At 46.1% G+C, this 15,651-nt stretch overlaps 1 protein-coding gene across 2 annotated transcripts in view; it reads right to left on the bottom strand.

The window, feature by feature from the left end:
• Window positions 1-15,651, bottom strand: part of DCUN1D5 (defective in cullin neddylation 1 domain containing 5) — a 109,357-nt gene that overhangs the window by 58,186 nt on the left and 35,520 nt on the right. The window lies entirely within an intron of this gene.

Below are 15,651 nucleotides of genomic sequence, written 5' to 3'. Positions count from 1 at the left end.
CAACAAGACGAAAGTGCTGATCTTTGGAAACAAGACTTCACCATCAGACTCCACCTGCCTCCACCACAAACTCACCATGACGGCACAAGTCAACACAGTAAACAACTGCTTCCACACCGTATGAAAGATTTTCAAGTGGCTGCCACAGGACACCAGATGGACCGCCATCCAAGCACCCATCACAAGCAGGCTCAACTACAGCAATACACTCTGCGCAGGAATCTCAAGGCAACTTCTACAGAGGATCCAGGCCATCCAGAATGTTGCCTAAAGATGAATACTGGACCACCCGTGCCACACTCCAAGGCTCCGCACCTCCAGGAGCTACACTGGCTCCACATTCACAAATGCAGTAATTCACACTCCTCACTCATACATATAAAACCCTAAACAACAGTGGACCAGCATACCTAAAGAGCCCCAAACTCACCCGCTGATCAGAAACCTACGCCCTAGCCCACTATCGCCTCCCACATTCACAAAAACAGAGCAGATCACTTGTTCTCCTACATTGCACCCAAACATTAAACAACCTCCCTCAACCCGAAAGGGCTTCTTCCTCACGTTTTGATTTCTGCAAAAAGCTGAAGACCTGGCTCTTCAAATAACTCTGCGGGGACTATAAGCCCACTCACCTGCTCAAACACCTGGATAACCTCACGGGTTATTAGTGCGCTCTGCCAATCTACATAACAAATTAAGACTATCTACAGTATTTGCTAGCCAGCATTACCTTTTAACATGCAAAATGTCCAACAGTAACTAAAGTTTGAAAGTTAATTTCAGCATCAAAAACAAACACTAAAGGTATTTGAAACTGTAAAGTCAAGGAAGGGGGCTATTGAAAGTTCGGTATACACAACACATTCTTTTTATAAAAAAAAGAAAAATGTACCCTGGCATTACCATATGTTACTGAATACAGAACAATAGCTTTTGCAGTGGGAACACTTGAGTTATAGCAAAAACGGGTATTGTAATAGTTAATGAAAATGCCCAAACTGTAGGGAACAGCGAAGGACAGGCATGGCCCTATCCAGTAGTAGGAAGTAATACAAAATCCAAAGTCTTGGATCAATGAAAATAATTCATATTTTAAGACTTTCCTGACGGCATGGGTTTTTGTGTTTGGCTTTCAAGATGAGTTTAGGGTATAACAAACCTCTGGCCTCTGAACACTTAGAGACAAGTTACCTACTCGTATTAAGTTAACACAAGGAATCTATGGGGTAATTTCAAACGCTTATCTTATGAATTGGGATGTGCAAGAAAAACCACTGAACATCATGATTGTCACCTCAGAAACACATACAACACTGAAATAACTGCTAACCTGTAACAGTATTCCATGCAGAGTGGAAAACCTTTAAAGGCACAGACTATCAAAGTAGCTAGTATGAATTCTATATATAAATTTCCAACCGACCAGCTATCAACTTACTGGTTTGTAAGAACAAGACTAAAACATGTATTCCAAGAATAGAATGGGAAAATTGTTGCTTGTACCTACATACAATAACCACCCATGTTCTACTTAGTGAAGTGTAAGCCCAACAATAAACGTATCAGTCATACATTGCGCAAAAGAACAAGCAATGTTGAACAATTCAAAGGGCCTGATTATGACCATGGCAGATTGGAAACATGACAGATATCTAGTCCACTGTGTTACAAGTTCCATTATATCCTATGGGACTTATAAAACAGCAGGCAGGATATCCGTCACATATGCAACAGAGTATCCCATCCGCCAAGGTCATAACCGGGCCCAAAATCCTGAGAAAATGTTAAGTTATTTGTGAGAATTAAAAAAACTTCCAGAACAAATTGTACACAACTTTTTCTAAGTCACGGCAGATCCTTATAATACAGGAAAGAAAGAATTGCTTTCTTCAAGACTACAAACTTTGATGTGTGGTAAACATAAGCTCATCAGCTAGTGCAACTCTTCCCAGGTTGTTCAACGGAACAACGTATTCTGTTGCAATGAATGCCTTTACCACGCACACGTTACAACGTGAATGCCATTACCCCGCATAACCTTAACCATGCATATGTAACAACGAATATGCATTTACCACCAAGCTTTAACAATGCATTTTGTTGTAAAAGCATGTATGGAAAATGAATATACGTGGTTCAGGTTTTCCCTGGCCCCTGCCCTAAAGACAAACACGGACCTCTGAGCGCACCCACCCCCCCACAGCCCATTTAAAAAACATAGCAATCACTGCCCTGAACTGTAAAGCTGCCCACCAAGTCCTAAATCCAAACTCCCCGCCCTGAGCCGTAAAACCTGATCCTAGCACAATCCCCCCATAATACAAAAAAAAAAAAAAAAAATACCTCCCTCCCCACGCCGAGCCCTAACATTACCCTCATCCCCTCCTCCCCTGCTCTAACTCAAACTGATTTTGTCACAACTTTTCGCAGTAACCAGATCAGACTTATGCCATCTGAAATAATGTTCTGAATGAACCAGTCAGGCTTATAGACTTTTTCCAAAGGCTTTCCAACACAACTAAGTCCGATCCTCTCTATTGCACATAAGCTTTCCTACAAGGCAACCGTTAAGTACACTGTAAGGAAAGTTAAATGTGTTCAAAATTACAGTTGTAAAAACAATATAAGATCCCTCCTAAATGGGCCTAACAATGATTACTACAGTGAAAATGGTCAATCCACCACTGTTTGTCAGAGAGGGTAACCAACACTAAAAACCTTACCTACTGTGAGATTTCATAACAAAATGTCTTTCGGCTGTCTTTCATACAAAATAATCCACCTCTAAATGCTTGACAAACATATGCTGATCCCAATTAAAATGTCATGCCTACTGCCATTATCGTAACTTTCATAACAAACAGATCAGGTGTGTATCCTTGATTATTGCCTTGCCTCCATTTGGACGGAGTCTAAAACCCCTCTCTAAGAACTACTTCGGAAACCCCTTTTTCTAGTGCTCATTTAAGTTATGATGACAGCTGTGCTGACAAACCAGAGCTATGAATAAAGGGGGAAGAATGACACCATAAAAGAAAGAAAAACGATTTTATTAATATATTATATATGGAGATTTTATGTAGATGTATGAAAAAAGGGGGCTCTGTGGGTTTAACCTCAAAACAAAATAAATCGTAACATGCCACCTACAAAAAAAAAGACATTAAATTGGGAAATTGAGTTAATTTCCCCTTTAAGAAAAGTTATATGCATAAATAACTAACTTGTCTACAAAGTAGTGATATAATGATACTCCCAGTATAGTGCTGCAATATCGTTATGTATTTGTATGTGATGTACTGAGATAAATTAATTTATATAGCGCTGTCCACCCCACTTGCATGTCAAGTCCACTCAAGAGCGAGAGCCGACCTACATAAGGTGCTCAGAATAAGGTATGATGCAACATTAAGAAGCTTTCAACCTTACACTCTTCTCCTGGATGCCTGGCTTGGACACCCAGGGTCCAGAGATTAAGTAGGGGAGCAGCAACAAAGTCAAGCTGGGCCTCTAGAGGCTGGATGACATGGGAGAAAGGACACGAGAACAGCAGAGGAATAAGGCTAGTGTAACAAGGGGAAAACAGAACAGTGAGGTGTGATTAGGCAGAGTCATCCAAGAAACAATTAACATTGCTGCACTAGACGCAAAGAAAGCATGCCAAGCAAATTATAAATACTGCTCACTTGCACTGCAGCTCAAGTAAAGCACTAAATATTTCCAGTAAAATACATCGTCACAAGGATTAAATTCATTTGGCACAAAAAATTACAGCTGAAGTCAACCATGTTTCCTACAAAGAAACTGACAAAAAACAACTGAGAGCAAGGTGGTCTACCAGCTCCCCAAAGGATCCACCACAAAGGGCAGAAGGAAGCTTTACTATGTTTTTAATCAATGTATGTAGGAAGTTGGCTCTGTATGTGCTATTTCAAAGTAAGGAATAGCATGCACAGAGTCCAAGGGTTCCCCTTAGAGGTAAAATAGTGGTAAAAATAGATAATACTAATGCTCTATTTTGTGGTAGTGTGGTCGAGCAGTAGGCTTATCCAAGGAGTAGTGTTAAGCATTTGTTGTACATACACATAGACAATAAATGAGGTACACACACTCAGAGACAAATCCAGCCAATAGGTTTTTATATAGAAAAATATCTTTTCTTAGTTTATTTTAAGAACCACAGGTTCAAATTCTACATGTAATATCTCATTCGAAAGGTATTGCAGGTAAGTACTTTAGGAACTTCAAATCATCAAAATTGCATGTATACTTTTCAAGTTATTGACAAATAGCTGTTTTAAAAGTGGACACTTAGTGCAATTTTCACAGTTCCTAGGGGAGGTAAGTTTTGATTAGTTTTACCAGGTAAGTAAGACACTTACAGGGTTCAGTTCTTGGTCCAAGGTAGCCCACCGTTGGGGGTTCAGAGCAACCCCAAAGTCACCACACCAGCAGCTCAGGGCCGGTCAGGTGCAGAGTTCAAAGTGGTGCCCAAAACACATAGGCTAGAATGGAGAGAAGGGGGTGCCCCGGTTCCGGTCTGCTTGCAGGTAAGTACCCGCGTCTTCGGAGGGCAGACCAGGGGGGTTTTGTAGGGCACCGGGGGGGACACGAGTCCACACAGAAATTTCACCCTCAGCGGCGCGGGGGCGGCCGGGTGCAGTGTAGAAACAAGCGTCGGGTTCGCAATGTTAGTCTATGAGAGATCTCGGGATCTCTTCAGCGCTGCAGGCAGGAAAGGGGGGGGTTCCTCGGGGAAACCTCCACTTGGGCAAGGGAGAGGGACTCCTGGGGGTCACTTCTCCAGTGAAAGTCCGGTCCTTCAGGTCCTGGGGGCTGCGGGTGCAGGGTCTCTCCCAGGCGTCGGGACTTTAGGTTCAAAGAGTCGCGGTCAGGGGAAGCCTCGGGATTCCCTCTGCAGGCGGCGCTGTGGGGGCTCAGGGGGGACAGGTTTTGGTACTCACAGTATCAGAGTAATCCGGGGGTCCCTCCTGAGGTGTCGGGTCTCCACCAGCCGAGTCGGGGTCGCCGGGTGCAGTGTTGCAAGTCTCACGCTTCTTGCGGGGAGCTTGCAGGGTTCTTTAAAGCTGCTGGAAACAAAGTTGCAGCTTTTCTTGGAGCAGGTCCGCTGTCCTCGGGAGTTTCTTGTCTTTTTGAAGCAGGGGCAGTCCTCAGAGGATGTCGAGGTCGCTGGTCCCTTCGGAAGGCGTCGCTGGAGCAGGATCTTTGGAAGGCAGGAGACAGGCCGGTGAGTTTCTGGAGCCAAGGCAGTTGTCGTCTTCTGGTCTTCCTCTGCAGGGGTTTTTCAGCTAGGCAGTCCTTCTTCTTGTAGTTGCAGGAATCTAATTTTCTAGGGTTCAGGGTAGCCCTTAAATACTAAATTTAAGGGCGTGTTTAGGTCTGGGGGGTTAGTAGCCAATGGCTACTAGCCCTGAGGGTGGGTACACCCTCTTTGTGCCTCCTCCCAAGGGGAGGGGGTCACAATCCTAACCCTATTGGGGGAATCCTCCATCTGCAAGATGGAGGATTTCTAAAAGTTAGAGTCACTTCAGCTCAGGACACCTTAGGGGCTGTCCTGACTGGCCAGTGACTCCTCCTTGTTGCTTTCTTTGTTCCCTCCAGCCTTGCCGCCAAAAGTGGGGGCCGTGGCCGGAGGGGGCGGGCAACTCCACTAAGCTGGAGTGCCCTGCTGGGCTGTGACAAAGGGGTGAGCCTTTGAGGCTCACCGCCAGGTGTCACAGCTCCTGCCTGGGGGAGGTGTTAGCATCTCCACCCAGTGCAGGCTTTGTTACTGGCCTCAGAGTGACAAAGGCACTCTCCCCATGGGGCCAGCAACATGTCTCTGGTGTGGCAGGCTGCTGGAACTAGTCAGCCTACACAGACAGTTGGTTAAGTTTCAGGGGGCACCTCTAAGGTGCCCTCTGGGGTGTATTTTGCAATAAAATGTACACTGGCATCAGTGTGCATTTATTGTGCTGAGAAGTTTGATACCAAACTTCCCAGTTTTCAGTGTAGCCATTATGGTGCTGTGGAGTTCGTGTTTGACAGACTCCCAGACCATATACTCTTATGGCTACCCTGCACTTACAATGTCTAAGGTTTTGTTTAGACACTGTAGGGGTACCATGCTCATGCACTGGTACCCTCACCTATGGTATAGTGCACCCTGCCTTAGGGCTGTAAGGCCTGCTAGAGGGGTGTCTTACCTATACTGCATAGGCAGTGAGAGGCTGGCATGGCACCCTGAGGGGAGTGCCATGTCGACTTACTCATTTTGTTCTCACTAGCACACACAGGCTTGTAAGCAGTGTGTCTGTGCTGAGTGAGGGGTCTCTAGGGTGGCATAAGACATGCTGCAGCCCTTAGAGACCTTCCTTGGCATCAGGGCCCTTGGTACTAGAAGTACCAGTTACAAGGGACTTATCTGAATGCCAGGGTGTGCCAATTGTGGATACAATGGTACATTTTTAGGTGAAGGAACACTGGTGCTGGGGCCTGGTTAGCAGGGTCCCAGCACTCTTCTCAGTCAAGTCAGCATCAGTATCAGGCAAAAAGTGGGGGGGTAACTGCAACAGGGAGCCATTTCTTTACACAAGCCCCCCCCAGCCCACAGGCCAGGAGACTCAGCCCAAGCTGGGAGAGTCTTCCTAGTCTGTCAGGCGAGGAAGAGTAGGAGAAATAGGCTGGTTAGTTGCAGGGCCTACTCTGCCTTACATCCTTCTGTTCAGGTCATTCCCTTTGGGGAACTGACCCACTTCCACAGTGATAGGACCTAGTCTGAATTGCCTCTTGTCTGCCTCTTCAATGTCTCCACCCATTCTTTTTATTTTGGGTTTAGAGGTATCCACCTCTGCTAATCTTATCTTGGCCAGGGTTACCCCTAGCTTACCCAGAGAGGTTACCCAGAGCTGGAGTAACCCCACCATGACCAATAGGGTCAGGGGGCCTAACTTGCTATTTGGCATGGGGTCAGACCACCATGCTAAGGATAGTGCAGCCATAAAGGCTAACACCCAGCCGAGGCCACTGACAGCTGTCAGTGCCCAGAACCACACCTTTAGCTCTTCACCTAAAAGGGAAGGGGCTAAGTTACAGGCTTCTTTGGGTTCAGGTTGCCTGTCTGCTGTATTGGAGTGGGGGGTTACCACATCTTGTAGTAAACACCCTTCTTCCACTCTTTCTTCTGTTAGCTGAGGAGCCACCCACTCAGGTTTAACAGTTGCCTGACTAGCCAGGACTTCTTGTGGGTCAGGTTGGACTTTATCAGGGCCATTTTTGGAGTTCTCCCCTACTGGAGCAGAATCTCCTTGGCTTGCTGTAACCTTGGCTAAAGGTTGTCCACCCTTCCTACTCTGTTTTCTTTTCTTCTTCTTCTGGGGCCTGCTTGCATTTACTGCAGAGGCAGGACTTCCAGAATCCTTGGGAGAGGACTGGCACTGGACCAGTTTCTCTCTTGGGCTCTGACTAACCTCTGGGTAGTCATTTCCAAGGAGACAATCAAGGGGGAGGTCTGTACTGACTACTACCCTTCTCCAGCTAAGAGTGCCACCCACTTCTATGGGCACTAAAGCCACAGGCCTCTTAGTGACCCTGTCTAGGCTAACTCTTACCCTGGCAGTCTCACCTGGGATGTACTGGTTTGAGAGCACCAGCCTGTCATGCACAATAGTGTGACTGGCACAAGTGTCTCTCAGGGCAGTGGTTGGGATTCCATTCACCAGTAGGTGGTGGAAGTGTCTACTTCCCTCTGGAATCTCCAACTCACCTGTTGGGCCCTGTTTCCAGTTGAAGGCTAGGAAGACCTCCTCATCTGAGGAGTCATCTCCCATGGCTACACTGGTTACCCCTGGAATTTTGTTCTGGGGTTTGTTTTTGGGACAAGAAGTGTCCTTGGTGTGGTGCCCAGACTGTTTACAGTTGTGGCACCATGCCTTAGTGGCATCCCAGTTCTTACCCTGGTACCCACCTTTGTTTTGGGTTGTGTCTTGGGGCCCACCCACCTGTTCTGGTTTTTGGGGGCCTACTGAGGACTCTTTTTCTTTGTTTCTAGTGTCACCCACTTTCTCCTGGGGAGTTTTTGTAACCCCTTTCTTTTGGTCACCCCCAGTGGAAGTTTTGGTTACCCTAGTCTTGACCCAGTGGTCTGCCTTCTTTCCCAATTCTTGGGGAGAAATTGGACCTAGGTCTACCAGATACTGATGCAACTTTTCATTGAAGCAGTTACTTAAAATGTGTTCTTTCATAAACAAATTATAAAGCCCAACATAGTCACACACTTCATTTCCAGTTAACCAACCATCCAGTGTTTTTACTGAGTAGTCTACAAAATCAACCCAGGTCTGGCTCGAGGATTTTTGAGCCCCCCTGAATCTAATTCTATACTCCTCAGTGGAGAATCCAAAGCCCTCAATCAGGGTACCCTTCATGAGGTCATAAGATTCTGCATCTTTTCCAGAGAGTGTGAGGAGTCTATCCCTACACTTTCCAGTGAACATTTCCCAAAGGAGAGCACCCCAGTGAGATCTGTTCACTTTTCTGGTTACACAAGCCCTCTCAAAAGCTGTGAACCATTTGGTGATGTCATCACCATCTTCATATTTTGTTACAATCCCTTTGGGGATTTTTAGGATGTCAGGAGAATCTCTGACCCTATTTAAGTTGCTGCCACCATTGATGGGTCCTAGGCCCATCTCTTGTCTTTCCCTCTCTATGGCTAGGATCTGTCTTTCCAAAGCCAATCTTTTGGCCATCCTGGCTAACTGGATGTCCTCTTCACTGGGGCTATCCTCAGTGATTTCAGAGGTGTTGGTCTCTCCTGTGAGGGAACCAGCATCTCTGACTATTATTTTAGGAGTCAGGGTTTGAGGGACCCTGTTCTCCCTAGATAGGACTGGTAGGGGGGAATTTTCCTCCAAGTCACTATCCTCTTCCTCTGAGTTGCCACCCTCAGAGGGGTTGGCCTTTTCAAACTCTGCCAAAAGCTCCTGGAGCTGTATTTTGGTAGGTTTGGGGCCCATTGTTATTTTCTTTATTTTACAGAGTGACCTTAGCTCCCTCATCTTAAGATGGAGGTAAGGTGTGGTGTCGAGTTCCACCACAGTCACATCTGTGCTAGACATTTTGCTTCTAAAAGTTGGAATACTTTTTAAGAATCTACAACTGGTTCTAGAATCTAATTCAAACTTTTACAAACTTTTAAACTCTAAAAGAAATGCTAAACAGGATCTAACACAAGGCCCTAGCAGGTCTTTTAAGAATTTAGAAAACTTTTCAAATTGCAAAAATCAATTTCTAATGACAATTTTGGAATTTGTCGTGTGATCAGGTATTGGCTGAGTAGTCCAGCAAATGCAAAGTCTTGTACCCCACCGCTGATCCACCAATGTAGGAAGTTGGCTCTGTATGTGCTATTTCAAAGTAAGGAATAGCATGCACAGAGTCCAAGGGTTCCCCTTAGAGGTAAAATAGTGGTAAAAATAGATAATACTAATGCTCTATTTTGTGGTAGTGTGGTCGAGCAGTAGGCTTATCCAAGGAGTAGTGTTAAGCATTTGTTGTACATACACATAGACAATAAATGAGGTACACACACTCAGAGACAAATCCAGCCAATAGGTTTTTATATAGAAAAATATCTTTTCTTAGTTTATTTTAAGAACCACAGGTTCAAATTCTACATGTAATATCTCATTCGAAAGGTATTGCAGGTAAGTACTTTAGGAACTTCAAATCATCAAAATTGCATGTATACTTTTCAAGTTATTGACAAATAGCTGTTTTAAAAGTGGACACTTAGTGCAATTTTCACAGTTCCTAGGGGAGGTAAGTTTTGATTAGTTTTACCAGGTAAGTAAGACACTTACAGGGTTCAGTTCTTGGTCCAAGGTAGCCCACCGTTGGGGGTTCAGAGCAACCCCAAAGTCACCACACCAGCAGCTCAGGGCCGGTCAGGTGCAGAGTTCAAAGTGGTGCCCAAAACACATAGGCTAGAATGGAGAGAAGGGGGTGCCCCGGTTCCGGTCTGCTTGCAGGTAAGTACCCGCGTCTTCGGAGGGCAGACCAGGGGGGTTTTGTAGGGCACCGGGGGGGACACGAGTCCACACAGAAATTTCACCCTCAGCGGCGCGGGGGCGGCCGGGTGCAGTGTAGAAACAAGCGTCGGGTTCGCAATGTTAGTCTATGAGAGATCTCGGGATCTCTTCAGCGCTGCAGGCAGGAAAGGGGGGGGTTCCTCGGGGAAACCTCCACTTGGGCAAGGGAGAGGGACTCCTGGGGGTCACTTCTCCAGTGAAAGTCCGGTCCTTCAGGTCCTGGGGGCTGCGGGTGCAGGGTCTCTCCCAGGCGTCGGGACTTTAGGTTCAAAGAGTCGCGGTCAGGGGAAGCCTCGGGATTCCCTCTGCAGGCGGCGCTGTGGGGGCTCAGGGGGGACAGGTTTTGGTACTCACAGTATCAGAGTAATCCGGGGGTCCCTCCTGAGGTGTCGGGTCTCCACCAGCCGAGTCGGGGTCGCCGGGTGCAGTGTTGCAAGTCTCACGCTTCTTGCGGGGAGCTTGCAGGGTTCTTTAAAGCTGCTGGAAACAAAGTTGCAGCTTTTCTTGGAGCAGGTCCGCTGTCCTCGGGAGTTTCTTGTCTTTTTGAAGCAGGGGCAGTCCTCAGAGGATGTCGAGGTCGCTGGTCCCTTCGGAAGGCGTCGCTGGAGCAGGATCTTTGGAAGGCAGGAGACAGGCCGGTGAGTTTCTGGAGCCAAGGCAGTTGTCGTCTTCTGGTCTTCCTCTGCAGGGGTTTTTCAGCTAGGCAGTCCTTCTTCTTGTAGTTGCAGGAATCTAATTTTCTAGGGTTCAGGGTAGCCCTTAAATACTAAATTTAAGGGCGTGTTTAGGTCTGGGGGGTTAGTAGCCAATGGCTACTAGCCCGGAGGGTGGGTACACCCTCTTTGTGCCTCCTCCCAAGGGGAGGGGGTCACAATCCTAACCCTATTGGGGGAATCCTCCATCTGCAAGATGGAGGATTTCTAAAAGTTAGAGTCACTTCAGCTCAGGACACCTTAGGGGCTGTCCTGACTGGCCAGTGACTCCTCCTTGTTGCTTTCTTTGTTCCCTCCAGCCTTGCCGCCAAAAGTGGGGGCCGTGGCCGGAGGGGGCGGGCAACTCCACTAAGCTGGAGTGCCCTGCTGGGCTGTGACAAAGGGGTGAGCCTTTGAGGCTCACCGCCAGGTGTCACAGCTCCTGCCTGGGGGAGGTGTTAGCATCTCCACCCAGTGCAGGCTTTGTTACTGGCCTCAGAGTGACAAAGGCACTCTCCCCATGGGGCCAGCAACATGTCTCTGGTGTGGCAGGCTGCTGGAACTAGTCAGCCTACACAGACAGTTGGTTAAGTTTCAGGGGGCACCTCTAAGGTGCCCTCTGGGGTGTATTTTGCAATAAAATGTACACTGGCATCAGTGTGCATTTATTGTGCTGAGAAGTTTGATACCAAACTTCCCAGTTTTCAGTGTAGCCATTATGGTGCTGTGGAGTTCGTGTTTGACAGACTCCCAGACCATATACTCTTATGGCTACCCTGCACTTACAATGTCTAAGGTTTTGTTTAGACACTGTAGGGGTACCATGCTCATGCACTGGTACCCTCACCTATGGTATAGTGCACCCTGCCTTAGGGCTGTAAGGCCTGCTAGAGGGGTGTCTTACCTATACTGCATAGGCAGTGAGAGGCTGGCATGGCACCCTGAGGGGAGTGCCATGTCGACTTACTCATTTTGTTCTCACTAGCACACACAGGCTTGTAAGCAGTGTGTCTGTGCTGAGTGAGGGGTCTCTAGGGTGGCATAAGACATGCTGCAGCCCTTAGAGACCTTCCTTGGCATCAGGGCCCTTGGTACTAGAAGTACCAGTTACAAGGGACTTATCTGAATGCCAGGGTGTGCCAATTGTGGATACAATGGTACATTTTTAGGTGAAGGAACACTGGTGCTGGGGCCTGGTTAGCAGGGTCCCAGCACTCTTCTCAGTCAAGTCAGCATCAGTATCAGGCAAAAAGTGGGGGGGTAACTGCAACAGGGAGCCATTTCTTTACAATGTATTTAAAATATTTATCTTTTAAATGGCAGTACTGAGATGGACAGGCGACATAGTAATAAGTGTACTAAATTAAAGCACACCAAGTGGCGAAGAGAATTAAAATACAAAGTCAATCCCTGGTTATAAAAACAAGCAATGTGCAGCTTTTTCAGGAGCCTATCCTCAAATTAGGGAAAAACTTCTGTTACGCTACAAAGCCTGCATATAGATCTTAAAGCTCATAATGTTGTAATGCTATCTGTATTTAACCACCGATTCCATCTTGAACACTGACTCCATTTTGTGCTTAGCTTCAAATGCCGTCACATTGGTGGTGTAGGTATTTTTCAATGCAGTTTGTTCTCTACATTGAATGTGTTTTCACTTTTCTCACCAGGAAAAGGAACATAACATGAGGGATACAACGATGATAAGAGTGTACAAGTATGAGAATGTTTATAGCAGAAAGGGTACAGCACTGTCTTGGAAATACACATTGGAATCTAGCCAATCTTTTTGTGTTTTTCAACAGTGACCAAGTACAGCCAGCGCTTGAATTTCACCACCTACTCATGGGGGTGGGGGTGGGGGGGGGGGGGGTGAAGGTTACCAGAACCTTCTTCTTGACTGTGTTTAAGATATGTAAGATAGGGAAACTTGGTGCAGAGGCACAATAATGAAAATGTCACTTACCCAGTGTACATCTGTTCGTGGCATCAGTCGCTGTAGATTCGCATGTTTTGCAATAGCTCGCCATCTGGTGTTGGGCCGGAGTGTTACAAGATGTTTTTCTTCGAAGAAGTCTTTCGAGTCACGGGACCGAGTGACTCCTCCTTTGGTCTCCATTGCGCATGGGCGTCGACTCCATCTTCGATTGTTTTTCCCCGCAGAGGGTGAGGTAGGAGTTGAATTGTAGTAATAGTGCCCATGCAATGGAGTGACTAAGTATGTACCTATTTAAGGTTGAGATGATACATATACAAATAGTTGAAGGTAACTTCCAAACTGCTACAGGCTCCCGGGGAGGCGGGTGGGCACATGCGAATCTACAGCGACTGATGCCACGAACAGATGTACACTGGGTAAGTGACATTTTCAGTTCGATGGCATCTGTTGCTGTAGATACGCATGTTTTGCATAGACTAGTAAGCAGTTATCTCCCCAAAAGCGGTGGCTCAGCCTGTAGGAGTGGAAGTAGTTTGAAATAATGTTCTTAATACGGCTTGACCTACTGTGGCTTGTTGTGCGGATAACACATCTACACAGTAGTGCTTGGTGAATGTGTGAGGCGTAGACCATGTGGCTGCCCTACATATTTCTTGCATTGGGATGTTTCCTAGAAAGGCCATGGTAGCACCCTTCTTTCTGGTTGAGTGTGCCCTTGGTGTAATGGGCAGCTGTCGTTTAGCTTTAAGGTAGCAGATTTGGATGCATTTAACTATCCATCTGGCTATACCTTGTTTTGATATTGGGTTTCCTGCATGAGGTTTTTGAAATGCAATAAATAGTTGTTTAGTCTTTCTGATGTTCTTTGTTCTGTCAATGTAATACATTAATGCTCTTTTGACATCTAATGTATGTAGTGCCCTTTCAGCTACGGTATCTGGCTGTGGAAAGAACACTGGAAGTTCCACTGTTTGATTTAGATGGAACGGTGAAATAACCTTTGGCAAAAATTTAGGATTAGTCCTTAGGACGACCTTATTCTTGTGTAGTTGTATAAAAGGTTCTTGTATTGTAAACGCCTGAATCTCGCTTACTCTTCTTAGGGAAGTAATGGCGATGAGAAATGCAACCTTCCAGGTTAGGAACTGTATTTCGCAGGAGTGCATGGGTTCAAAAGGTGGACCCATAAGTCTAGTTAGGACAACATTTAGGTTCCATGAAGGAACAGGTGGTGTTCTTGGTGGTATAATTCTCCTAAGGCCCTCCATGAATGCTTTAATGACTGGTATCTTATATAGGAAAGTTGAATAGGTAGTCTGCAGGTATGCAGATATTGCTGCAAGGTGTATTTTAATGGAAGAGAAAGCCAGGTTAGATTTTTATAAGTGAAGCAAGTAGCCCACTACATGTTCTGGAGTTGTGTGTAAAGGTTGTATTTGATTAATATGGCAGTAGCAAACAAACCTCTTCCATTTACTTGCATAGCAGTGCCTGGTGGATGGCCTTCTGGCTTGCTTTATGACTTCCATACATTCTTGGGTAAGTTGTAAGTGCCCGAATTCTAGGATCTCAGGAGCCAGATTGCTAGATTCAGCGATGCTGGATCTGGGTGTCTGATCTTTTGGTTGTGTTGTGTCAACAGATCTGGCCTGTTGGGCAATTTGATGTAGGGTACTACTGATAGGTCTAGCAGCGTTGTGTACCAGGGTTGCCTTGCCCAAGTTGGTGCTATCAATATGAGTTTGAGTTTGTTTTGACTGAGTTTGTTTACCAGGTAAGGAAGGAGAGGGAGAGGAGGAAAAGCGTAAGCAAATATCCCTGACCAGTTCATCCATAGGGCATTGCCTAGGGACTGTTTGTGTGGGTATCTGGATGCGAAGTTTTGGCATTTTGCGTTCTCCTTCGTCGCAAACAAGTCTATTTGAGGTGTTCCCCAGAGTTTGAAATAGGTGTTCAGAATTTGGGGGTGAATTTCCCATTCGTGGACCGGTTGGTGATCGAGAGAGGTTGTCTGCGAGTTGATTTTGGATCCCTGGTATAAATTGTGCTATTAGGCGAATTTGGTTGTGAATTGCCCAACGCCAAATTTTTTGTGCTAGCAGGCTTAACTGCATGGAGTGTGTCCCCCCTTGCTTGTTTAGATAATACATTGTTGTCATGTTGTCTGTCTTGACGAGAATGTATTTGTGAACTATTATTGGTTGGAAAGCTTTTAGTGCTTGAAAAACTGCTAGTAGTTCTAGGTGATTTATATGCAGTTTTGTTTGATGTACGTTCCATTGTCCTTGTATGCTGTGTTGATCGAGGTGTGCTCCCCACCCTGTCATGGAAGCATCTGTCGTTATTACGTATTGTGGCACTGGGTCTTGGAAAGGCCGCCCCTTGTTTAAATTTATGTTGTTCCACCACAGAAGCGAGAGGTAAGTTTGGCGGTCTATTAACACCAGATCTAGAAGATGACCCTGTGCTTGAGACCACTGTGAAGCTAGGCACTGTTGTAAGGGCCTCATGTGCAGTCTTGCATTTGGGACAATGGCTATGCATGAAGACATCATGCCTAGGAGTTGTAATATCATCTTTGCTTGTATCTTTTGTGTTGGATACATGCGTTGTGTGATGGTGTTGAAATTTTGAATTCTTTGGGGACTTGGAGTGGCTACTCCTTTTGTTGTGTCTATTATGACTCCTAGGTATTGTTGTACCTTGCACGGCAGAATGTTGGATTTCGTGAAGTTGACGGTGAACCCTAGTTTGTATGATGTGATTTGTGTGATTTGAGCACTCTACTAACGAATGGGCCTTGATTAGCCAGTCGTCTAGATATGGGAACACATGTATTTGCTGCCTTCTGATGTGTGCAGCGACTACCGCTAGACATTTGGTAAAGACTCTTGGTGCGGTTGTTAATCCGAAAGGCAGTACCTTG

Source organism: Pleurodeles waltl, chromosome 8 (assembly GCF_031143425.1).
Source record: "Pleurodeles waltl isolate 20211129_DDA chromosome 8, aPleWal1.hap1.20221129, whole genome shotgun sequence".
Classification (NCBI taxonomy): domain Eukaryota; kingdom Metazoa; phylum Chordata; class Amphibia; order Caudata; family Salamandridae; genus Pleurodeles; species Pleurodeles waltl.
This window is presented reverse-complemented; position numbering and strand designations above follow the sequence as displayed.